Genomic DNA, 27,596 nt, shown 5'->3' with positions numbered 1-27,596 from the left:
GCGCGCGCCTGCGCACTGCGGCGCTCGAAGCCGCTGCCGCTGCCCTCACTTCAGCGGCTGCCAGCTCCTCCCGCTCGTGGGGTCGCGGCGCGGTGAGTCCCGCAGTTGCGGCGGTTGCGGTGTGGAGACCGCGCGGGTGGTGTCAGGGGCTTCTAGGTGTGGATTCCGTGCTGCGTGCTGACAGATATGAGTCTTACCTAGCTTTCTCCTTGCCCTGAGGGAGCTGGAAGTAGGGTTCCCTGGAGTCCTAGGACAAGTGTGGGTCCTCCTGGAACCAGTTGATTTACGACCATCCCTCTGCTGTCGGTAGTAGTGCTTTCCTAAGTGCAGGGGCTGGTGGTGATGCTGAGGTCCGGGCCCAGTGGTGTTTGTCTAGGAAGTTCACGCTCTTTTCCGCCCTGCCTCGTTCCCCCGCGCAGCCTCCTGCCAGACCCGGGGCGTTCACTGCGGGTGGGTGTGGGTCTCCAGGGATCCCGTGTCTAGGCTTGGGGGTGGCAGGGGAGGAAGGAAATGTGGAGCAACTTTTTTAATGCAACATTTTTGTTCAATGTTCCTGACTGGAAACGTGAAAAAAAGAAATCCGTATACATATTTGTTTACCGGTTTAAATGTCTCCAACTATTTCTTTAACATCTCGATTTCTTGCTCAAGAAAAATTACTGACTACACTGTGAACCTATTAGAATGCTACATAGCTGTATATTGGTGTTCAGTGTGGAGAAAAAGCGCCATATTATGTGAAAGGAAAAGCATAAAGAATTATTTAAACAATCCTTGTGTGTATAAGCATAAATATGGGAAATACTCTCTTTGGATCAAGACCTTGAATACATCGTTCATTTTGTGTGTTTGTCTCTGTGTGTGTGTACACATCTCTTTAATATATCATTTTGCTGTTTAGAATCTTAATTTTGCTTTGGACTTTTTCCCTCCCAATCTATTAGTGTTTAAGCAACACTGCCTTCCATAGGATGAAAACAATAGTACCTTTTTTCCATAGATTTTATTTCTAACAGGAAGACACTTCAATAATAGTATCAGTATTATCAGTCACCTCTGGCTTTGTGAATCATGTCTCAGGGATTTTCAAGTATTTGTGGTAGTCAGACTTCCCCTCCCCATTTTCCCCTCTCCTAAGATCAAAGCCCTCAGGGCCACTGATACCCTGCTGTTGCTGCTAAAATTTAGCTGAGTCCACTCATGAAAACTTTCTCAGAATGACGTAGCGTGCAAGATATAACTGTCTAACTCCTTGTCGAGTCATTTGAGATATTGTGGGAAGGTGAAGAAGGAAGGAAACAGGAAAAAAAAAAAAAAAAAAACAACTGGAAGCAGGAGATTTCATCTCTGCACCCAAGGCCTGGCCTTTCCTGGAGTAAACTCTATGGCAAAAAGGCGGTTTGCCCTGACTGCCTGTTGTAATGGATGGCACTGAGCTGTGCTTTCATGCCTGAGAGGCAGTAAGCTGTTATGTGTCTAGTAATCATACTCCTCCCTGCTGCAGTCACCCTTGTTTTATTACTCCTACACAGTCCCCCCCACTGACCCAATTGAAACAGTTGGGAAAATGCCAAAATACTTAGCAGCAACCATATGGAAGACCCTCCAAAAGTGCACAGCAGGAGCTAAAGATAGGGCTTGTTCATTAACAATAAAGACAAAATAGAAATATGTAGTATTTAAACTCAGCACTCAAATAGCTTAATTCTCTCCTAGTTTGAAGCAGGCTGATATTCAGCTGATAGGCACCAGGCAGACTGGCATCCATTCTGATGAGTTAGTTGGTCAAACTGTACTGGTATATATTTTGTCTGTCACTCCTTATTGAAGGGCATGTACCCTTAAACTTAACTGAGATTTAGGACACCAAGGAACCATCAGTTAGAATGCAGTGGTATTTTTCACTTGTTTAAAACCATCAACACATACAAACCTACTGAGTCAACAAGACACATATATAAGCATATGTATGTGTGTGTGTGTGGATAGAGAAAACATTTAAATTTTATTATTTTTAAACCTCATTAAGAAATAAACTAATATCCTATGGTCACATTATTGTGACCCAATACAAATTGCTCAGACAGAAAAATATTTATTACATACCTAATGGCACATGACATGTTATGTGCTGGGAGATGCCAATGAAGAAACAAATACAGTTCCCCTCCCCTTTTCTCTTACGCACCTTTCTCCCAGGTTTTACTTTTTTTCTCATTCACCTGTCACTCTCTGACACCAATTCCGACATGTAGGATATTTTTCCCACACCAAGCAGTTCTCCAACACCAGCTGGGTGTCTTACAGTTGAGCTCAGTTCCGACGATTCCCACGCTCTCCACCCAGAGGTAGCATCATATCTGCAGGGCTGATGTGGCTCAGTCCCCCAAAAGTGCTCCCGCCAATCACAAGTCCAGGTTGTTACCTGTGCTTCTGACCAATCAGCTGTAAATCAGAGATTCCTATGACCTGCTCCTTGGGTTTGATTCATTTGTTGGATTATCACAGAACACAGGAAACCAGTTTACTCATTAGATTATCAGTTTATTACAATAGATAGTAAAGGATATGGAATCACCAGCCAGGTGAAGAGATACATCGGGCAAGGTCCTGAATGCAGGGTCTTCTGTCCCCATGGGGTTTGGGGCCCAGGCACAGTGGCACATGGATGCATTCTGGTTCACCAACCTGGAAGCTCCCAGAACCCCAACCTTTTGGGGTTTTATGGAAGCTTCCTTACATAGGCATGGTTGATTAAATCACTGACCAGTGGTGAATGAACTCAGTCTTCAGCTCCTCTCCCCTCTCCAGATTTTGGAGGAAGGAGACTGTAAGTTCCAACCCTCTAATGTTGGTTCCCTTGGTGACCAGCGCCTGTTCTTAGATGCTTTCCAAAAAGTCACCTCATTAATACCCACTTGTGAGCTTGTTATGAATACACACACCTTTATTGCTCTTATCACTTGAATTCCCTAGGGCTTTAAGAGCTTCGTGCTGAGGATAAAGACCAGATACCTATTTTCACACTATCACTCTTGCTCATCAAAGAGAAACAGGCTTAGGCTCCTATAAGTAAAAGAGCTTTTAAAAGCAGAGCTTTTCTAAAATGTGATGAATGGTATGTGACACAGTGAGTTCCTTGTCACAGAAGTAGTCAAGCAGGAGTAGATTGTTGTAGAAAGAATTCCTTTAAAGAATCAGTCTTGATAAGAAGGTTTCTAAGTTTCCTTTAAATCTGGGAAGTTTATTATGACTAAAATGATGTCTTGGTATATGGTGTTTCATTCCTTACAGATAGTGTCATCAAATCTTACTGGCTTCACCCTTAAAGATAGGGTAAAGCCAAAAAGATAGAGCATTTCACAGTTCAGAATCATCCCAATCCATGAAACTTTCATCTTCTGGATCATTACCACCTGTATTACTTCCCTGCTTCCATCCTTCCCTCACTCCTCTCTTGTCTCAATAGAGCAGACAGAGTGGTCCCATTAAAATGTGAATCAGAGCATGCTATTCTGTTTCTCAGAAAGAGAGCAACATGATCTCAATACTCACGTCTGGACCCCACATACATGTGTGAACTCATGCACGTGCATGTGCGCACACGCACATATCTGTTCTACAGACTGAACTTCTGTTATTCATTTATTAAATATCCAAATTTTTACCATCCGGGTTTCCCTCCTGCTTATTTCCCTTCATTGTGTGTCGCTCACCTCACGTGGAACATAATTGTTTACATGCGATCTTGGAATGATGCCATCTATTACCTCCCTTGTTCTGTACACGGAATTTCTGATAGTACTCTCTTCGATTGTGTTACAATTTTTTGACTATCATGTCCTTTGAATTGTATCAAACTTTTAGCCAATTAAAACTTTTAGTATTTTTTTTAAAATATAAATTCCTACTCAGTTCTCCCCATCCTATACTTGACTATGGATAATTTTAACCCAAATACAAAAGTTTTCATGCATCACTAGAGACATCCATTCTTCTTTATATTGATTCGCTTGTAAGTACTTTTGAGCCATGGTAGCTGTCTATGAATCCATTCATACAAAGTCATCAAGATTTTATTTAACTTTCATTTTTTAGGACCATTTTGAAGATTTTTGTAATTTTTGATAAAGCAGAAAGAATTTTCTGCTGAGATCAAGGTATGCCTATGTTATATCACACTTTATCTGTTCCAGCAACCTATAAAGATAGAAGAGATGAGTTGAGTTTGGTGTCATTCATTCCAGAGGAAACAATATTCCCTCCACATGATTAACAGTTTCTTTTCTGAGTATTAATAAAACATAATTTAATAATCTATTTAAAAGAATTTTCTGGAATATTTTTTAACATAGTGTCCTCTTTGAAATCCAGAGTATTTGCCATTTTTCAGTCTTTTGGTGTCTTAGCTATCATTTAAATAGACACCCTCTTCTACTCTTTTGGCCCTTGAGAGCATACAACATCATGATTGAGAGTGCTGGCTTTGGACATAGACTGCCCAGGTCTGTGCCGACTCAGCCACTTTCTAGCTGTCAGACCTGGGGCAAGTCATTGCACCTCTCCATGTTCATTTCATCACATGTACAATAGAGATAATATCAGTACTACCTTCATGTGGCTGTTGAAAGAATTAAATGAACTAATACATGTAAACATCCAGAGTAGCACCAACACATACCAAGCAATGCACAGTATTGTTCCCAGCTCTCTCATCTTTTTGTGTTTTATCAAGAGCAATCTCTTCACTTTGAATTTCAGTCATCTGTAATAGAGAAAATATAAATATTCAATTTATGTTTTCCAATTCTGATCCTGGTTACCTTCACCCTAACAGACACTCCACCCTACCCTACTCCCCAGTTAGCCCTTTTCTTTCTCCTTAATTAAAAAAAAAAAAACTGTTTTTCTTGTTCTTGACTCCATTGTATTTGTAGAATTGACTTTTTTAAGAAATATGTGCCTAACATTGGTATTTATTATATTGGGAGGATTCATTACAGACTTGTTTGTGTTGGTCTCTTCTCCTCAGCAGCTGATCCTAAGCTCCTTGGGTTCAGAGAGAATAGAGAATTTCTTGTCACACACTTCAATCATTTCCTACTGGAATGTAAGTATATTTCATCAAAACTTAATAATGCAGTAGCATCTTTTATTACCTATGTTTCAATGTTTCAATGCCAAAATGACATGATATATAATTAGTACATTTCTATTGACTTAACACACTTAGTTTCAAGTCTTCATATATCTGAAAGCAGCCAACATTATCCATCCCCATAAACAGCATATGTCTAGAGAGCCTGGTTCCAAGTCAATAAATAATCTAAAGAGTAATGTGGATATCCCCTTTTTTGCTTCCTGTTTCATTTAGGTTCAAATTTGTACAGACTATAAAACTGTTTTGCTATTTCATTAATTACAAACTATATTCTGCCTTATATTTAATAATGTTACAGGACAAAATTGACTATTTATAAGCAAAGTTGTGAATAACATGTCAACTTATATAGCACTGAATTGTTTTTAGAGACGTAGAAACTTAGGACAGAGTCATTGGCAAAGTCTGAAAAGTCTCTTATTTCTTGAAGTAAACAGTTAAGAGAGAAATGAAATGGCTTTTCAAAGTCATACAGCTAATAAGGTGTTGAGTCAGAGGATGTGAGGAAAGACTCCTTTGGTGTGTTCGTACTTCCTGGTCGATGACGTCGGCTCTGTTGGTCAATTACCACGTGGCTATGACTGGGGAGGTTGTGTGTGCTCAGGGGGCAGGACAGCAAAGAGTGTGGACTGTGTAAGGTCCACATGCACTCACAGAGGAATACGAGGTTTGATTTCAGGCAAAGGTAAGCTGGAGAAGGATCTCCCGTTGTACCATCCCTTCCTGGTTCCCAGCTCTCGTCAGGGCTCAGCGTCTGTACATGGATCCCCCTCTCTTAACATCTCCAAATTCAGAGCAGAATAGGCAGTGCTGCTTCTACCCGACAAAACAAAGGACAACACTCAAAGGAGATTATCTCAAACATGTGGGTAATTTCTGTCCCTTTCAAGCTAAATAATGTACGCAACATTGCCCATGTTTTAGCATGTTCGCCATGTTACAGCATGACAATTTGGAATTTTCCCTATGACTTCTGTCTCCATGCTTTCATAGTTCCAGAAATTTGCCTCATTTTTCTGTTTGTCAAATCTTGCTTTTAAAAATATCTGCCACAAAGAATGAGTCAGACCAGTCGGACATTTAGTCAATGAAAAGCTAAATGAGGACCCTAAGTGTGTAGGGCTGCACATCATTGGTTTTATAGTCAAAAAGAGTTCGTGTGTTACTTGGATGTGTAACAACATGATCCTTCTTGAAAAATATACTCAGCTTTGCGCTGAATTCCTCACAGTGTTAATAGGAGTTGCACATGAGTAAATCAAGACAGTATTTGTGCCCCCTGGCACAACACAGCGTATGTATAGATTTGCTCTTCAATCCAATAAGGACTCTGGAGCACAGAGCTACTGCCATATAAGGTAGAAATGAACTTCAGTATAGGAGTGATGGACTTGATTCTTCAATAAAATAAACCTTAATAGCTATCTCACTTTCTATTTCAAATGAGTAGAAATTAAAAGAGGCTGTGGATGTTAGATCTTGGTAAATTACTAAGTATGAATAATTTACTAAAACAGTGGCATTACACTTTCTATTTCTTATTATTACACAAATAAGATGGCCTTTTATAGTAACACCCATTTCAAGCTACATTTACATGGGCTTCTCTTCATTGTTTTATTCAGTCACATAACAAATATTTAAAGAGCACCTGCAATATGAAACATGCAATGCTAGTTAAGGGGTCTAAAAATGAACTAGGGATGGGTTTTGTTTTAAAGAAGTTAAAAGTCTAGTAAAAGTATTAAACGTACATCAAGAATTAAAATGACAAGTCACACTATATGGTCGTACAATTTGGGGCCACTAAAAAAATTATGTGATTAATTGAACTTGTGACCATAAATTTGTTTGGAAATCTTTAAGATAGTTGGGCTATAATTAATCTATTGTATTTAGAAATGTGTCATCATTTTTAAAAGGTCTCCTCTTAAATGTGTCTCTCTTTATATGCAGGGAAGTGACTCAGAAGTTCAGAGATGTCTAAGAGTAGATGAAAAATTAAAATAATTTTGAAAATAATTTTCGATATTTTAGATGCAGTGAAAATATAGGAATGTCTAAAGTGCATAAACCTGAACTTACTGATAGACACAATAGTAATCATAAGTAATATCTGAATGTACATAATGTTCAGACTCTGAAGGAGTGCTGTATCATATTTTCATAGTTTAATATGAGAATTGCTTATCTTCACTTTTTGTTTCTTTTTTATTTGTCAGAAGTATAACTTAGGCTATAAACCAGCCTAAAACATACAATTTAAAAATTAAAAATTTAATATTATTTTTAAATTACAACTTTAAGATAATCATTCTTAAACAGACCTGAGCATTCAGTTTGTTGGAATCTTGTTGATGCACATACAGACCCAGTTGTGAGATTAGTGTCCACCTGAGACTAATTTTTACGAGGTCCTTGTGAGAACACAGTCAACGATCGTATTTAGTGATGGTCTATTCTATGTATGGCATAAAGAGGTGTAAAGAGGTATCAAGATAGAGTTTCTGCCAAATTAAGAATAATCTATTCTAGATGATGACAACTAACCCCACAAGCAAAGTAACTTGTATTAAGAGGGTTAAATTTGTAGTTAAGTGTAGCAAGGTGATTTGTCACGTCAGAACAGACGTATGGGTGAGGACAGTTTTTATGACAACAGCTGCTGCCTTTGGAGATATGGAGCGTCTCAAATACAATTTTGAGATTAGTGGGAGCAGGATATTGGTTTATAAAGGAGGCTGTTCAAGTGGTTTACCCCTAACCTCTCTCGGATGTCTACCCTTGGTTTTTTACCAGAAGGATGCTGTACGAGTTTCCCACTGCTGCTGTAACAGACTACCACAAACTTACTGCCTAACAACTCAAATGTATTATTTGACAGTCATGGAGGCCAGAATTCTGAAATGGGTCTTACTGGACTGAAATCAAGGTTTCATCAGGGGTGTGTTTTCTAGAGGCTGCCTGAATTCTTTGACTCCTTGCCCCTTCCTCCATCTTCAAAGCTTGCAGAGTAACATCTTCAAATCTGTCTCCAACTCTGACTCTGCTAACCTCCTTCCACATTTAAGGTCATTTGTGACTGCAGGGGACCCACTCAGATATTCCAGGATAATCTCCTGATTTTAGAGTCAGGTGGTTAGCAATCTGAATTCCATCTGTAACCTTAATTTCCCTTTGCCATGTAACACAACTTACTCACAAGTTCCAGGCATTAGGACGTGAACACCTTTGAGGGACAGCATTCTGTCTACCAGAGGTGAGACTAAGTTTGTTTAAAAGTATGACTCATTGGCCCTATTCCAGTTGTAGATTGATTCCCTAATGCTATCTTACACCCCCCAAGTGGTTCTAAAAAGCACTGTTGACCTTACTGACATAGATATACTGTTCTTCTCTACTGTCATGCATCATGGTTAGCTGTGTTCGAAATGCTAACGTGTCTAGCTTTCCCCTGGCAAGAGTACCCCTGCTGCGTTCTCACATCGGCTCTAGCAGGTTCCTAGGAAAGGGAGTAAAACACATGACATTTGGACAAATCCTGACATGAAATTTTTCATTGAAACAGACTTGGTTTAATACTTTGTTCTGCTTTATGGATATAGTGCATTTGTATTTAATCAAAATTTTATTTGAGATTTAATTTTGGACTCAGGCTGTATTCATAGTGTTGACAATCAACATATTTAAATGTTTAAATAACTGACTGCCTTTTTCTTTTGTCCTCCACACATTGCTGGCAGATAAGGTTTCAATAAACATTAGTTGTATTAAGTCAACGATATTCAATCAACATTTAGCTTATAATTTAAATACATTTCAAAAATGCATATTCAAGTCATACCATTCAGTTTTATTGCAAGAAAGACAAAGTAGGTAAAACTAGATCAGAATGCTTAATAATTTATTCAGTCATTTATTTCTTCTATGCTAGAATTTCAGAGGTTAACAGGGTCTTACAAGTCATCTGTTACAAGCTGTTAGTTTTACAAATAGATATCAGGGCCCATAACAAAGAATTGCTGAAACTCACTGTTATCACTAGGAGTTCTATAACGAGGAACCCTCGATGACCCAGCTTCCAAGCCAATGCTTGCCCTGTCCTGTCTTAATAAAGAGACAGAGAATAAAGAAGAGAGAAGATCTGGAAGGCAGTCTCAGAACTCTGCAGGCATTGTTGATATACTTAGACATTATGGTTTATGAAGAAATGACAAGATGTTCCCACCACCATCAGGGCCCAGGGTATAATTCATGTAGCTCATTGAGGCCAGGTTTGTATATATGAGAGGCCAGCCCTTTGGGTAAACTTCTTATTCGCCTAGGTGCATTTGAGCTAGGAAATTTCTTGCAGCAAATGATTTCTGCCATTCAGTGTGAAAATTCAGAACACTCATTAATATTTTTGTAAATATATTCTGATTTGAATGAAGATGGAAAATTATTTTACGTCAGAAGCGTAAATGGACAGAGATGAGATCGGTTCCAGAAAGGAATGATGCAGAAATAGGATTAGGATTATGGAGCTGCGATTTTTTTGAAGCCCTGCCCACAATCTGCTAAAGAAATTAGAAATTGATGAAGACAATTCCCTGGAACAAGTCAGGATGTATGCATGTACCCTATTCAATATCTAAGTCACAAGAAACAGTTCTTAAGTCTCACAGTTCCCTCAAACCCAGGCTGAGGTTATCCAGGTTCAGATGATGAAATAGAGATTGAGAGAAATACTAGTATTTCTGTGGGACACGTTCAGCACTGGAGAAGCAAAAAGCATAAAAATAAAAAGGGCAGACATTTTACTTCAATTAAAATGACAAATATTCAGTGTCTTCCAGAATATGGTTTAAAATTTAAAAATAAATTCCAACAGGTTTATGTCAAAAGAATGCCTAATGACAAGGAAGACTTTTCTAAAATAGAGTCAGAAATGTTGGTCAGATAAATTACATGAATACAAATATAAATTATGGTTACTCTTAGTCATTTTAGTAATATCTGACATTACAAGAGAGGGCAGTTTCTTCTACAATTTGCACATAACCCATTACATAGTAAAGCAGATCTAAGCCCAGGGTTGTGTTGCCCAGGGAGGTTGGGGACTCTCTCCTTGGGGGTCATAAATACAGTCTTCCATCTGCTGGAAGCTGTTTAGGTGAAACACGCCTGAAGTCGGGGGCTGGATCAGATGATCTCTGGGGGTCTCTTCCAGCCTTTTGAGTCTTTGAGAGAAATTTCTAATCAGCATGTTAATGAGGGCTTTAAATTTGTATTCTGGTTTCCTTGAAGATAATTACCAGAAACACTAAGCAGACAATAGCATCTCTAAATGCCTGTTTAAAAGAAGAAGAAAAAGAAGAAAGAAAGAAAGAAAAAAGATTCTATTCAAAGAGGAAAAAAAAGAGGTAATAAAATGTGACCCACTTGATATCAGAGAAGGCAATTACCTGAGAAGGTGGTATGCATCGGTGGTCTTGGTAACGTCTGAGGCAGTCCAAGGTTGCTGGATCTTTTCCCTGTTCTTACGGTGTCTTGCTGTGTGACCCAGGGAAAGTCACTTGACCTTAGTTTCCTCACCTGAAAATGCAAGACCCCAGGAGTTGTGCTTGATTACCTGACTACTGTTGAGCTACAGGAACTGAATGAAGAATGGAATTTCATTTTGGGCTTCACTGCGGCAGCAATGACGAATGGGAGTCACATGAATTAGGTGAGCCCCTGCGCTTCATTAACCGACAGAAGAAACGTCTGAACGACATGGCTGGTAAACTCAACTTTGAAAACCCTTTCAGAAATCTTAATTTGGATACTATATAGATGATAAATAGAGCAAAGGCGTATTTTGATTTCTACATTATGGAAAGTCAATTGTAATCTTATTCTATGTGTTCAGTTAACCTAGTTACTCCAAAATTGGCCCCAGAAGAGAAGGAATGGGAAAAATGCATACGCGAGGCCAACATGTTTTCTTCCTATACCTAGTTTTTAGAGGGGAAAAATCATTTTATTAATATTGATGTATAGCTGCTTTAGAAATAAGAACATAAATGTATCAGTCTGAATTATTTTTTCCCTATGTCCTTCCTTTCTTTACCAGTAGTAAAATAAGTTAAATCTGAATTTTCATATATTTCTTGCTACAGAATGTCATTTACCCTGGGTGACTAAGCTGGCAGTTTCCCAGACCTGGAGCATAGGGTTAAATACTTAGCTCAATGTTATTTCTAACAACACATTTTTCCCACCAGAGATTACTGCTTGTTTCAAAAAACATGCCCTAAACAAGAAATCTAATGAGAAAGGAGTTAAACTCATGCAAAACACAAAAGACAATGCTTTTCAAAATCAGCTAGAACTTATCTCTGAGTACTACTAATAACCATTATCTATATTTTAAGAAACAACACTGATTGCAGTGAGAGAACCAGATCTGTTCCGTATGAAAAAGTATTTGGCATTTTGATTAAAGATTGCAGTTTTCCGCAGCCTTTTGTTCATAAACATTAAAGAGAGGGCAGGGATATCCCAGGAAATACTGCACTTCCTGAGGTTTGGGGAATCATAAATTCTGGTCCGACCCTGCTAGTCAGATTTTAGATGGCATTATACCTTAGTCCTACCATCTGTACAGTATGAATAATCATATTTTGCTAACTCACAAGTGTGTTGTAAAGAACAGGCACTAAAAAGTAACTCTGAACATAACAACCATTCTCAGAGCTCAGCTGAGAAGGAAAACAAATGGTTAAGAGATAACAAAGCAAGTGGGTTGAACTTTGTAATAAAACGCTGAGCATCTCATTGAACCTGATAACAAAAATATAGTCTAACAATGTTTACCTACCAAAATTTTCGTATGGCTTGATTTTTATCCACAAAATGTGCATGATTTGGAACTTGGGATTTTACTCCAAAGTCTGTGAGGGACAGCAAAAGAGGAAAACACAGCCCAACCCTGCAGTGTTTTGGTATCTCTTTCATAAGGGTTCAGCTAATGGTACCTTCTTACTGTAAGTCTATGCAGTACTTAATACTGAATAACACCTTTAGTTGAAGAATTGAGCAGTATACTTTATTTGAAGAACAGGGCTAGGGCAACTGTTAGGACTTGAAGGAATACCTTTTGCTACAGGTATTGATATTTATTAACATGACTCTGGTAGAATACCCAGCAAGTCTCTGTGTTTCTCCCTTCTAAATTTTGAATTCCTAGGATACCAAATCTATATGTCCAACTGAGGTCAGATATTTATCCCTTGATATTCAGATGAACTCAGAATAGAAAGGTTAGAGTACACATATGGCTATTAAGAACCCATTTTTGCTTATTAGTGGGTTATTATCAGATAAGTAAAAAAAAAAATCATTGTGAACCAAGGAACCACCCCTGGTGTTGACTTCTAAAAGCATTCTTACTAAATGTATATTGCTAAATGTTATTAAAAGCAAGTTAGCATCCTTTGGTATATGGGAGAAAGATAACATGCTGACTTTCTTCTCTTCGTGCTTGAAAGGACATTCCTATCACTGAAAAAAATCAGTTTGGAAATGTGGAGTTGGAAGTTGTGTGTCTCCAATTCCTTTCTTTGTATGACTTTCTGGAAAGATTTTGCTCTCAACATAACTTTTTTTTTTTCTTTTTTTTTTTTTACCAATTTCCCTTAGCTTCTTCCTTTTGTGAAATTTGAGTTTTATCCAATAAAAATGAAATAAATGACACAAGTAAGTAAGTTGAGGATCCCTGGTTTAGTGTTAGGAATGTCAGAAGGAAAGAGAATCTCAAAGATGAGTGGTCAAAGTGTGAAAATCATGTACAGTGGGTGCAGAGAGGGCAGAGGAAAAGGCCATTTGATTTTGTGATTGTCATTGGTGACCTTCAGAAGTTTGATTCATTAGTGTAGGGGCAGAAGGTCAGAATACTTTGAGATAAAGAGCAAATGATGGTGAGAAAATGAGTAGAAAGAAGAATACACTTCAAAATTCTGAGAGTTAAATAAAAGGAAGTAGAGTGTTTTCAAGATACTTGAAATAAGACCTCACAACATCTGGTGGGGCGCATGTGTAGGTCCGGGAAAACTCTTAATCAGTGGACTCAAGCATGCTTATGGGAAAAGGTGAGAAATGCCATCATGCTTTGTATAGGATTTCCTGTAGTCCATGCCCTATCAGCCTTGAATGGGTGCCCAGAAGTACCTTCACTTTTTTTTTTTTAATCATTCATCGCTTTTCTCTTCTTTTTTTATTCTTCTCATTCTCCTCAGCCTCAAAACACCAAGGTCATAGTGCACCTTGCAGTCAGGGCAAATCATACTGTTGTTTGGGGGTTTCATCCTGTTTTCTGCTGGGAGTAATTGAGAGCGTCTGGATTCTCTGGAGTTTAACATCTGAAAGGTAAACACTTCTATGTTAGTATCGACAACCTTAAAGGAAGGAAGTGCATAAAAGGAACAGGAAACTTCTATTACCCCACGAGTGTATTTATAACAGCAGGAGAGCTCCTAGTGGAGGCAAAGATGAAAGATGGCGGCACCATTGTCTGTCAAACAGAGCTGAAGACTACCTACATCACAGTCACCTGTGGTGTTTATCTAAGTCACATCGTTTTTGTCACACATCTTTTCTAGGCAAAGAGCAAAAGGAAGTTTATCTTTAAAAATGAAAAAGAGTATCTTTGCCTCTGAGATTTAAGCAAAGAAGAAAGAGTCTGGATGAACTTTATGGAAAAGTGGACAGATGAGCACATAAATAGCTTAATTTGAACATCTTGATTCTCTAAGTGATGTAAGAAGTCCTGTATTAAAAATAAGTAAATGGTGGAATCGTGAGTGGAGAAAAAAATAGAGAAGTTTTAGAATGGTCACTATGCTGAATTCCCTAGGAATCAATGTTTTGTTGTTTATAAGGCATGATTTTCTTCTAACATTTTAATAATTGATGGCAACTTAAAATCAGTGCTAGCTAAGTCTTCATGTAATTGCTATTTCCAGCACATATGGGAACTCTATCATGCCTAATCATATTGTCACTTAAATTGAGTTATGTGCATTGCTGAAAATGTCATCAAAATGATTACTCTGATTCAGAATTGAAACAATAAGTTATTTTGTACATAGAAAGGCATGGAAACAGAGCAGTAGGACATGAATTTGATATTAAGGAAGCAAATATTCATCAGACAAGGAATGAATGCAATTCTATAGTTTCTAGCAAAGAAAAACCAAAAGCTTTAATGAGATCCAAGAATATCAGACCTGCATATATTTATTACTGAGATGTTTGTAAAACGATTGCAATCACAGACCAGGCAACTGAAGGAAAGGGAAATTTCCGTATACCTCAGAATAAATGAATGAACTTTCAAATCAATGAGAAGTTGGTGTGACCAATGCAATTGTTAACACAGAATTATTCTTAAAGTGCTTGACATTCATTTGTCAGAGACTTCAACTAACTGAATAGGAGTACTTTCACTTCCAGCAACATGCGATTCAGTTGAAGAAAACTGCATATAGATTTAGTCAAGTAGGATAAGGTGATGAATCCTGCAGCTCTTTGACATGCCCCTAGACCAGACCATCAAGACCAAAGCACGAAAAGATGAAGATCATGAGCATGGATGAAGAAAGGCGATGTATCACCATGAAGCAAGCTGTGCTTGTTGCCAACGGCCAAATGTTTCCTCCATGTTGAATTTTAACCTAAAAATACTTCTGAGGACTATCTCCTCAAAACCATTTCACGCACATACATAGGTGCATACACACATGTGCGCGTGCATACACACATGTGCGTGCACACACACACAGATGGTTGGAAAATTACTGAGCTATTAGACTGGATATATGTTTTCTAGAAGAGACACTTAGGAACCTTTCTTAAGGAGTATCCATATTTTACTTCTTGATTTTAGTTAGTGGATGTGCATTGGACCAGTTTTAAAATACAATTATCCAAAACTATGATGTCTTAGTTGTTATTGCTGCCAGTGTGAGTGGACAATTGCAATTGCAACCTCATGATTTTCATTCAACCAGCCATGTAAGCACCATTTAAAGAAGGGCATGAGCCCTTGTTGCTGAAAGAATACTATCTATTAACACCTGCTGGTAAGATGAATGTAGTGTCAGATATCAAAACCTGCTGAATGGGAGTCAAGAGTCTAGATGAATATTTTGAAGAAAATAGTGAAGATGTAAGAAATAACTGTGCATCAGAAACGCACTTAGTGGGACAGTAGATGATTATTGGGGTGTAAACACGCTCATGGATGAGTAAGTCAAAAAGATTCAAACGAGTAGGCTCTGAAAGTAAACCTAATTTAGGAATTCCATATCAATTGAATTGAGACTTAGAAAATTATGTATCCTCCTCAAAGCAATACAGTCTGCTTATATTTTCCTTTAAATGTATGCATAAATTATATTTAAAAATTCTTGTACATCTAAAAAAGTCTAAAAGAGCTCTTTCAACAAATATAAAATGAAAATATTTATGTTTCAGGAAAGCTTGTCATAGTTTAATTGGCAGATTTTTTTCCTTCACAATCACGCACAAAAAAAGATACTTCTGAGAATCGATGGCATCTTAGATTAAATAAAGTACTATAACAGGGATTTTTGCAACGTCACTTGTCACTTTTTTCCTGTATACTCTCACTCATCCATCCATTTGTGCAACCCATAAAAAGTAACAATTTTGTTCTAGGAATTCTACTAAAAACTAAGGATAAAAAGACTAATGAGGCATAGTCTTGTGATTAATGTGTTCATAGGGAGGGAGAGAAGAAATGAATAATTATAATATAGGTGGTAAACACTGTAGTAGAGGTATGTACAGAAAATGCTATTATTGGAGTAATTATGAAGAAGTCACTGGCTCTGCCTGGGAGATTCTGAGCAAACTTAACAGAAGAGAGATTAGGGATTAAATCATCACTAAGTGTTTATTAGACCAAGAAAGGAATATATTTTGAGCAGAGGGAACAATATATGCAAAGTGGTGAAGTGTCCTAGAATGTTCAACAAATAGTGTGAACATCCAAGTGACAGAAATACCAGACTCAGAAGAATTAGAGGGGTAAATTAAAACCAGATTTTGAAGTATCTTGTTTGCAATGATGAGAGTATAGTAACTGGAATCACTGAAGAATTTTTGCCAGCATTTGATGCATTTACTTTTTAAATTTCTTTTTATTGTGGTCAAGTATACATAACATAAAATTGATCACTTTAACCATTTTAAAGTGTACAGCTCTGCAGTATTAAGTCCATTCATACTGTGGTGCTAACTTTATGTTTGAAAAGGTAATCTTGTGGCAGATAAACTGAAGTATAAAGCTACTGGATAAAAAAATGAATATTTCAGTTGAGATGTTGAGTTGACCAAAATTAGAATCGGAGTCTGGTAGATAGGGACAATTAAGATAAAGTTTGTAGGAGGAAGATTATTTAGGGGGAATGCATATGAATCCACTGTAGATACGCTATGTTTGATACGTTTATGAGACATCTATGGGAAGCTCTCCAGCACAGAATTGGAAATACAGCCCAGAGCTTAGAGAAGATGTGGAGCTAGAGCCATTAGCCTTGTCGAAGGAACTTTCTTAAGGAACATGCAAGAAAGTGGAGAAAATGTAACCAAGGACAGAACGTTGATGAAACCCAGCATTTAAGAGCTCACTGAGAACAAGGAGTCAACAAAGGAGACCATGAAGGAATAGCAGAGAGAAGAATTAAGAGAGACACTGTAAACACCGAGTAAAGAAGGTATTTCAAGTGACAAGAGCATCTATAGGTATCAAATATTAATACTCAAACAGGGTAATGCATTTAAAATAGTACGTTGAATTTGACAACTAGAAGGACATTGGTGACTCTAGAAAGGGCAATTCTAGAGGATAATTGGGGATGAGGTTATGGGCAGAAGTGGATTATACTGGGTTGAAGAACAGTAGTAGCAATAATAAGAATAAGAATATGAAAGAATAAGAATAATGATAGATGATACTTATGGAGAACTTACACAGTGCAGGCATTGCACAAGTGTTAGGTGCCATTATGACATGTAATCCCTCTAACAGATTGTCACAGTAGGCATTAAAATTTTATAGACTTAGAAAAGTTATATAATTTGCCCAAGGCCATACAGCTTTCCATAGCCTTCTATAAAGGTTAAGGCCAGGTTCATACCACTCTGTATACCATTGACAAGGAGTAAGTAGGAACTTAGGACATTTACAAAAGTAAGTACAAAGTGTTCTTTCAAGAGGTTTGATCACAAAAGGAAGGAAGGTGATAGTTCAGTCACTGGAGGAGGTAGTAATATTGAGGCAAGTTTTTTTTTTTTCCCCAGAGGGAAAGGGGTTGGGGTGGGAGGCAGTTGTTTTTAGATTGAAGAAGACAAATTATTTTAATTAGGTAAGTAAAACAGAGTTTCAATAATCTAAAAGGGAAAGAGGACAATTAGAGGAATGAGGTCTCAGAGAAAAAAAGAGAATAAAATTTCCAATTCATGGGTCAAAGTTTACTCTTTGAGAATAGGAAGATTCTGAACTCATAGACAAAAAGGGAAAAAAAGAATGTGTGGCATTATATATAGATACCTGAGCATGATGGAGGAGTTACAGAGTTTTTGACTGATACTGATCTCTTTTAACAGTGTAGGATATGTTCTGGGATTTGAAGAGTAAACATTTACAACAGATTTCTCAAGGAACTGAAAAAGAAGTGTAACAGTAGGCACCTTAGTGGTGCAGTTCAAATTAGAAACCATAACTGTGTGCAGAACGTCAATAAACATCGTCCTGTGATTCTTCATTGTCAGTGTGTGAGGCATTGGTAATCATAGAGAATTGAAGGTGGGCTGTATTGACCCAAGTGGATCCAAGTGGATAGTGACTGGTTACTGAAGGTGTAGTAGAAAGATGAAAAAGGGAGAGAATTTATCAAAGTGATGAAAATGCCACTAGGGTGAAATTAGCACAGAGTTGCTAAGCAGGGTGAGATTAATTAGAGAATCTCTAGTTGGAGGTCAATGCAGAAATGCAGTGTAGACCAAGAGACTGAGAAATATGAAGTGATAGGTGATTGTAAGAATGCCAGCATTTCAGAGTTTAACCTTTCAGGATCACACGTGAGAGTTAACTAGTTCAAGTGTTCCATCTTGAAAGAACTTTGCTAAAGAAGGAAGAATGAGAAATACCCAATTTAATATTGTGCCTAGTAAAGTAAATAGGATTTTTAAATAATTTGATTTGTACTCCTGGTTGAATAATTTTTCCAGTATATCATTCAAAAGCGGCTTTGACAGTGAAAAATAATTTGCAATACAGCTCCAATGAAAACACACAGATTCCTGTGTCTAACTTTTAATTTCAGGAAAAGCGATCTTTTTTCTCACCCTTCTCTGGAGCAGCCCCTTTACTAGTAGACAGGACTGAGACCTGTACCTCTTGTATTGCAAACTCTGGTTACAATGTGGCTGCTGCTGTTAACTCTGCTTCTAGAAGTCTGTGTTTCCTTCCAGGTTAAAACTTAGATCTATGAGAACATAACCATTACTCTTCCTCAAGGGTTAATTTTTGTATTCATGGTCAGTCAGTGATGGTTGGCAATCATTTTCAAAGAAATTTGTTCATAGTTTCATCTTGTTACTATGAAGGCAATGCTTAAGTATTTGCATAGCATCAATTTGCATAATGTACTCCATCAGCATTTTTGTGACGTTTTATTATTTCATCTCTTCTATTGTTTCCTCACCCTTTGCCTTTAATTGTTACATTTTTTTAAGTTTGTTTCAATGACAAAGCCACCAAAGATGGAGCATAAACAAATATCCATGCCTACCCACTATTCAGTACTTTCCTATTTAAATAAAGTTCTGGGTAATAAGGCAAGAGATTTTTTATTTAGTTGCATCTGATTCATGTTTTTTGTCTTAATCAAAAGTATAGAAACAACTTAAAAACTGAAATCCATACATCATCAGTTAACCTGAATGTATACATTTTCTTCAAAGCTAACTTACTCTACAATAACTCATATGTAGCAAGATGGGCTCTTAACATGCTTCCTAACCAGTTCAGGCACTACTTATCACAAATTCTTTCCTGATTTTCCCAGGCACTGTTAATTACCTCACTGTCCGTGTTCTCAAACAACTCTGCTCATATATGTCATTTATAACATTGCATTGTACAGTCTATCTACAGGTCTGAACCTTTCTTTAGACTTTGAGGATCTTATTTATCTTTGAATCCACAAAAGCAATAAATGTGTGACTCAGATTCCATGTGTTCAAACAAGCTTTTAAACATTGGACTTACAGTATAAATTATATAAAGAAAACTTTGTAAGTCCTAGGTGTACAACTTGATGAATCATAAAGTGTACCCAACTTTGGTTATGAAATGACCCCCCAGAATACTCTCAGTCACCGAGTCTGCTCAGAGGGTCCCTTCAGACCCCTTAGAGTCACTAAATCTTCCCCTTGTCCAAAAGTAATCACATTCAGATGTCTAACAGTATAGAATCGTTTTGTAATAAATAGTAAGAAACTGTTTCATGTAGTTTTTGTGATCTTAGGTAATTTGGGGGTAAGTGAATTTGCACCTTCTTACTTTTTCTCTTTATTTTATATGTGTATGAATAAAACACAAAAAGACAAGTTCTCAACCCAGAATAATTCAAATTTAACTATACCAATTAAAGTGTCAATAATGCTTATCTAATTTGAACACTCAACATGTATGACATTCTAAAAAGTAACTGACAGTCATTTATCTTCCAGGAACAGAGAAACAGATACGCCCCAGTGTGACAGTATTTGGAGGAGAGGCTTTTGCAAGGTAACTGGGTTTAGATGAGGACACGAGGATTGGGTCCTTGTGATGCGATCAGTGCCCTTGTAAGACAAGACACCAGAAAGGTCTCTCTCTCTTTCTCGTCTTGTACACACAAAGAAGAGGTCACGTGAGGACACAGTGTGAAGACAGCCACTTGCAAGCCAGAAAGAGTTCTCTCACCAAAACCCGGTCATGCTACTGTCAGACTTCCAACCTCCAGGACTATGACAAATACATTTCTATTATTTAAGAAATACATTTCTATTCTATGGTATTTTGTTATGGCAGCCAGAGAAAGCTAAGACAATGGTATTTATAAATGTTCATGGTGTTCATGGTATTTGGATCTTTGGGTTTCCTGTATATGCATAATAATATTTCAGTGTCCCAGAATGTGTATAGGAAATGTACATGAAGCCCTGCTCTGTCTTGCCACAGCTAGTATGTGTATCATTTTCTAAAAACAAATTGAATTTTGCAACTGAGAGTTTGGTGATACTTCCTTTTTCCAGTGTTCATAATACAATTAAACATTAATAAATTTAATCGAATTTAGATTATGTCTTCCACCTAGAGCGGTAGTTCTCAGTGAGGGTGATTTTGACCCTCAGGAGACATTTTTGGTTGTCACAACCATGGTGTGTAGGGTGGAGGGTGCTAATGAAATCTAATGGGTAGAATCTAGAGATGCTGCTAAACATTCTATAATACAAGGTACGGTCCCCCACAGCAAAGTACCATATGGCTCTAAATGTCAACAGATTGAAAACGCCTGATTAAAAGAAATTTCATCAAAATAATTTTACTTTATATTAGCTTTGCTATTTTTTGGATTTTTGTGATGCTTAAGCTTTAACAAATTTTGAATTACACACTTGTGTCATTTTTGTTTTGCTTTCCATTTTTAATTTCAGGGGGAATAATATTAGTTTAAGGAAAATTAAGAGAAATTAAACTAGAAACACTTGGAGAAATTCAGGAACCAAAAATGCTCAAACATTTCTTGTATACTCTGTCTTGTAAATTTCAAGGTTTAAATGTGCTTTCAGCCTTGGTTTAAATGTGCTTTCAGCCATACTCAGTTCCAGGTAGATAATATTTACAATAATAATCATGGATATTCTGAATCACCAAGGAACATTTTTCACCTCTTATTAACACTATTGCATTTTATTTCATGAACTAAGATACCACATTCTAAATGATTGTTTTCTTAAACTTCAGTTTAACTATATTTGCATTCTCTGTGCAAGTTAGCAATATCTGAAAACAATTTTTCTAGCAGAAAGGATATAGTAGCTTAATCTTTAGAGGATAAGTCATGGACTATTTCTATACCTGAATGTTTGCTTTTTAAAATGGTTCCCTATAAGCAGTGACTCTATGACTTCAACCAATGGTGTCACTTTAGCAGAAAAATGCTGCTGTTTACTTCTTATCACACTTTATAATAAGGCATGGATATTAGTAAAGAATGAGAGGAGGCAAGAGGCAAAGAAAGAGCAGCAGAAGAGACAGATTACACGGAGCTGTCTGTATTATCACCCTGAAGTCAGTAGGGAAGGCTGCTAAATGCTCTTACAACTGTAATAGCCTATCTTATGTTAATTCTAGCCTGAAGCTTCCTGACACTACTTGTTCAGAGATAATGGGGACAAAACTACTTTTTTTTTTCTTTTCTGGTTGAACAGCAGATTTTTTTTCCCTGCAAGATGTCAGATAAATTAAGCAGTCTTTGCAAACAGCAATACAAAAGCCTTTTGCTTTGTAGGAATTCCCAGTAATAACATGCAAGAGTTATTACCCCTGATACTTGGTAGATTTTTTAATGGCTAGCAATAATCGTTTTGATTGAATATTGGCTTATAATAGGCTTGTAAAGGAATTCAAGCACCCTTAACTGCTTTAAACCTTAGCTTCATGTGCCTCAGGAAAATCCTTGCAACAATAGATCTTGGAGTCATTAACATGGAAATATTTTATAAAAATCAAAGTTAATACCTATTAACCTCAAAAGATGAAGCCAATTAAAAACAGACTCTTTATATTAAATTTTAATACTTCAATATATGATTGATTCTCTTCTTTGAAAGGAGATTATTTTTTGGCAAGTTGCAGTTTAATTTCCTTGGACATTCAACTTTTTAAGCAAAGAAATTTCATAATTTTCATAATTCCCAGTACACAGATCCACTGGGATTTTATGTGTTGAATGCTTCATCTAAATATTCCAGATTCCTTCAACCAATTGGGAAAAAATTGGGGATGTTTATTAAATGAAAATATGTTGTTTGAAATATTGGACAGCAAGGTTGTTTAAATATTTTGTCTGATATTTATGTCTCCTCAGTGAGAGTGCTTATAGGCTATATTCTGTTTTTCTAGACTTTGAGAGTGAGAAGGAAATACTCCAGAGGCTAATCTACTGAAAAATATGTGAAGTGATTCTACTCTGAGGCTGTAGAATCCACTAAAACTCAGCTTCCATGGCATGAAGGTCTGCAAGAGAAGCAGGACTGAGGCTAGATTGGACTCTGAAGAATTATGAAAAATGATTTCTTGCTTTTTGTTTTATCACTTCCTATCTATCAGGGCAGGACAGTATCAGTAATTGAAATACACACTAGTTGAGACCCTGGAGTGTTTCTGCCCAAAGGACACCACAGCATAAAGCTGTGGGGAAGAAGGTTGTAAACTGAAAGGTCTGCATCTGCTACTCGTAGCCTCCTTTGAAACCACTGATGGTTAAAAAAAAAAAAAAAAGACAAAAGCTCTTAGATTGCCAAAGAATTTCCATTAGTATCAGGGTTTTTATTTAAAGGCACTAAATAGAGCACTCTGGATTACTCTTGCTACTCTCCCATGTAGATTTTAATATTTCTTTAGTTTTCATTGGTAGATGATTTTGATTCTATTCTATATGTGGAGTATTAAAATACTTATCATGTCTTTAGAATATGGAAAGAGTTCATTGCCATCCTGAAGGTATACGATCTCACCACTACATAAGCTTTGTTAGGTCGGGAAACCATATGATAGGCCTTTATGAAATAGTTACTGAATTAGTAAAGAGATGCTCACATATTCTTGCCCATTTGAACAGACCACTTGATTGAAACAGTGCTGGAAAAAAATGGATTAAAAACCAATTGGTCATAGTTTTAGGGTATACTTTCTGGCTTGTATGTACAAAATCAATGGCAATGACCTGTAATCAATAGAATATGTGTGTTAAATGATTTCCCAGTGCTGGTGGTGTTGGGTTATGCCAATCCTTTACTGATCATAAGGGCACAATGGCTTCTGGGGCTGATAGTAGGATCTGTCACCTTAAAATACAACCAATGGAGTAGGGGAAACTAACTGCTCATGGTATAAATCAAACATATGACTTAAGACTAGTATCATATTCCATGTAGGCATTTAAACATAATAGGAAATTCCAGATTATCCACAACATTCATATTGATGAGTGATCACCTGTCTGAACATTTCCCCCTCCTGCAGGCTTGGTCTCCCCATCCCTCCGTAGTTTCTTTCCCTGCCACTCTGCTGTAGCTTGGGACTACAAGCTTGCCTTCTTCCCACCACACATCCGCTATGGTGCTGTCTCAGGCCAGACTCTTTGCTGACACCTGCACTAATAGCAGGGTAGATTATCTACTCTTCTTAATTAGCTCTCCCACTGCTCGCCTCCATTAGCTTGGATAATTGACTGTATGTATAACGTTCATAAGCAGAACCATGTGCTATAGAAAAAAAATTCAGGGAAAGAAAAAAATGAATCTTTAGTTTGTATAAGATTAGCTATATGTGGTGTCAGACGTTGTGTGGCATCTGGAGTTTTGGGGACAGCATCTGCTTTTCCTTTGTTGGGAAAGTCGTTAAGAATGTGGAATGAGATTTTACAAAGGGTAGGAGGAAGTATTGCATAAATTTTTCATTAAGAGGGCATTGAAGAAAGAGTTTCAGTGAGGGGAAGGGGCACTCTTATAAGACAGGAAGCAGCAAATGATGAAAACTGAAGAAGAGCAAAACGATTGGCCATGAGTTACAGAGCCACCGAGGAGACCTGGAGAGGATCGGGGTGTGGATTCTGTGGAAACTGGTGATCAACAGAACAATTACTGAAGGAAAGAAATATCTTTTCCATATTCTTCTAGTCAGTACTATAGATTGCCCCTGCAGTTTTTGTCCCTGTGACGTAGGTAGTCATCCCTATTATATGACCAACAAATCCAAGTATTAAATAGATTTAGCAATTTTCCCCCAGTTGACAAGTGATAAGACCGGAATTTAAAGCCACAGAGTATGGTGCTTGAAGATGCACGGTGATTCAGCAGGCTGTTTGAACCATTTGGACTATTTCAAAAATAATAGCTCAAAGTTGCATTGCTTTAAAAGCAAACAAATAACAACAGCAAATGCAAATAATGTGAAATGATTACTGCAAGTCTATATTACCTTGACTAAATAAATAGTGAATATATATAAGGAGAGTGAAAATGAAAGTAAATTTGTGATTTAGTTGTTACAGTACTTAAAAAGCAAAGAAATCTCAGGAATACTTAGATTGAAAACAGGATTAGGGAAATGGTCAGCTGTAAGATAATAATCCTACATTTCATCTTTGTGTTAGTTCAAATAATACTTTGAACTTGTTTAATTTTGCCTATTTTCAAATTAATTCTCATAATAAAGATAAAGGTCATTTATATACTTAACTAACATGAGCCCCTAGATGGCCTAAGACTTTCTGGTATGTTATTATTGAGGTTTTAGGAAAAAAGGCAAAATTTGGCTGACATGCTTCCTATGAGTTGATCTCAGAAAAAAATGAGTATACACAAAAGAAAGTGCACTTTGAAGTGACTTATTAATTGATATGCTATGAGATATAGTTGCTTAAAGCCCTTTTGAAATTTCAGATTTCATCTTGCTCTGTTTGTTTTCATGCGGGTAGAAGTGTTTGAAGCCGGAAGGTTTTCATTTGTGTTTCTGCTGACTTGCACATTTCACACAATAGGCCTTGTTATTAAGGGCCTGATCATGGTCAGTGCAATTTGCAGTGTTAGCTAATTTTTGAAACTAGCAGTGAATTTGAAATTAATTGCAGACTATTTTGGGTTCATTAGTGTCCATGAAGGTTTTTATGCCTGTTTGTTTGTCTTTAATTGAGTAGAGGGGACAAAAAGAACAAAGGCTGCTTTTCCTTATAGGCAGAAATAAAATGATATAATCTGCGCCTGAACGAGTGATGATCGTAGTGGCAAAGACAGTATAATCCAATGATTTGGCAACGAGGGAGCATACACACCTATCCTGCTTGCTCTTTGTACATCCCAAAGCATGGAATAAGAGGGGCAATGGTAAAATAATTAAGCGACAAAAACCAAAAAATACAAGCTTTGCAATTTCATGCACATTTACCAAAGGGGGTCCAGGTTCTAAGCATTCCATGTAATCAAATAATTTATTAGGTTTGTGAGGTTAACTGCTTACAGCTAAACAACTTGTAGCCTAATTGCTTCTCATACTAGAGTAGAGTTAGAAATGTCTTTCTGCCCCCTGATCCCCAGAGCGGGAAACCCAGCCTCAGGCATTGCATGTGCTACACAGGAACAGCAGGTAGCATAATTCAGCCATGTCAAATTAATGTTGCTATCCTGGGACATAGATAGCATAATGAAGGAAGAATAAGGACATTTAGGAGAGAGAGTCCTTCAGCAGGACATCCCTTCTGGTTTCTATTTATGTGCAGACAATAATGATTCATTTCCCACTAAAAACAATATTCTGGACATTAATTTTGAGAGACGAGATATAAGTTTTAGATTCCTCCATTAATTCTTCTTCAATATTTGGTTAATTCTCTGTAGTAGGTCTCTTAAGTTTCCAAAAGTCATCGAGGGGGAGGTGTATGTGTGTACAGCATTGTGTAAAACTTGAGCAAGGAATTATTAAACTGAATATGTTTTCTCTGTGTGTGTGTGTGTGCATGTGTGTGTGTAGCTCAACATATAAATCTCCTTGTAAGCCAAGTCCATGACTGCACTTTGCTCCTGTGGTTTAAAGCCATCCCCGCTCTCGTTAGATGATAGATTATCAGCAGAGAGAAACAGCAGGTTTGAATTCACAATGATAGATAATGGGTTGAATAAAAAAGTGTGTTCTTGAACCTAGTTGAACAGCCAGCCTTGTCGCTTGAGACATTTAAAAATACACTGAATAAAGAAAAAGAAAATGCCCTTCAGGGAAAATCATTTCCTATATGCACAGATAAGCTGTCTTTTCAAGATTTTGTCTTCTGTGAAGAGTGGAACTAATGATATACCAACAGGAGTCTGAGAAGTCTTTAAACTTACAAAAAAACAAAAAAACAAAAAAAAAGGGCTGGCAACTGTGATGTAAGTGAGAGTGGAGGACGGTGGTCTGTCCTCTCACCCTGGGCATGGAGTGACATGTGGGCTTGGCTACACCCATTGTTTGTCACTTAGCTGAGAATCTAGTGTGATGCACTAGGCCATCTTTTAGGTATCATTTCTGTAATTCTCAGAGAAAATATAGGAACTAGAGGTAATTTGTGCAAATGGTTACCAAATGATCAGAGAAATGATCAAAGGTGGGAAGAGGGGATTTCACTTTTCCATTATTCAAGAAGTCATATTTTGGCATCCTGTAGCGACCTGTGTGGAGATGATCTTGAAACAGTCTACAAAATACATACAGCACTGATAAATAAGAGTGCCTCCATCACCACTAAGATAAGTACTCAAGAGAAGAGCTTTTAAACGGTTTCATGTCATTAATACAATTTAGAAAATTATATCTGTTCGAGTATTAAAGTATAAGCTTTATTTCCAAAATAATCTTGGACACAAGCACAATGGTGTTTTAAAAAGAAAAAGAAAGAGACAGAAAGCCATCTTACTCCATTATTTGTTTTAATTGGCAACAGCAAATGAGATATGACCTGTTCCAGATATTTGGATTTATTAATGTGTTGTAGTAAATAGATTGTTGCTCATATTATAATAGAGTGGACTCATTGTCTGGGGAGTAAGGCCACATTATAATTAAAATGTTGCCAGAGGGGTTGCCAGAGAATATTTCCCCAGGTTCTTAAGTTCCTTTAACCAGAGTCCATTGTGTTTTATAAACATCTATTTGTAATGACTGAGGACACTTCTTAGGTTCTGATGTTTTATTTCCCTTTCTGAGAGAAACAAGAGGGCATTTTATATTATCTTCAAATACAAGTGAATCTGTGGCTAAGTAGAGATTAGTTCTAGAAAGGAAAAACCAAATACTGCGAAGGTATCTTAGATTTTTCTGTATCTCTGAATATTGGGTGTAAATACATTCTGCAGAAAACTTTATAGTCAGTTTCCGGGAAAGAAACTTTGCACAAAGAAAAGTTGTGTTATCTTATCCCCCAACCCACCTCTATCTCCCATTCTCCCTTTTCACAATACCAATTCCAGTTTCTTTGCCAGAGATAAGGACAGTTTATCCAGCGCAAGGATCGCCTTGTTCTCACTCTCCCCAAAAGCATCCCTGGGCTACTCTGGCTCCCGTGAGGCGCTAATGACT

The 27,596-nt window shown here is 37.2% G+C and overlaps 1 long non-coding RNA gene across 2 annotated transcripts; it reads left to right on the top strand.

Moving 5' to 3' along the window:
• Positions 1-23: 23 nt before the first annotated feature.
• On the top strand, positions 24-20,259 carry LOC116663049. 2 transcript variants are annotated; one of them, XR_004319071.1, is made up of 3 exons: positions 24-92; positions 5,033-5,110; positions 19,949-20,259. It is a non-coding gene; the product is annotated as an uncharacterized LOC116663049 (long non-coding RNA). The 2 variants fall into 2 exon arrangements; XR_004319079.1 differs by having other exon boundaries at positions 37-92; positions 5,036-5,110.
• The last annotated feature ends 7,337 nt before the right edge of the window (positions 20,260-27,596 follow it).

This window comes from Camelus ferus, chromosome 1 (assembly GCF_009834535.1).
Source record: "Camelus ferus isolate YT-003-E chromosome 1, BCGSAC_Cfer_1.0, whole genome shotgun sequence".
NCBI lineage: Eukaryota > Metazoa > Chordata > Mammalia > Artiodactyla > Camelidae > Camelus > Camelus ferus.
This window is presented reverse-complemented; position numbering and strand designations above follow the sequence as displayed.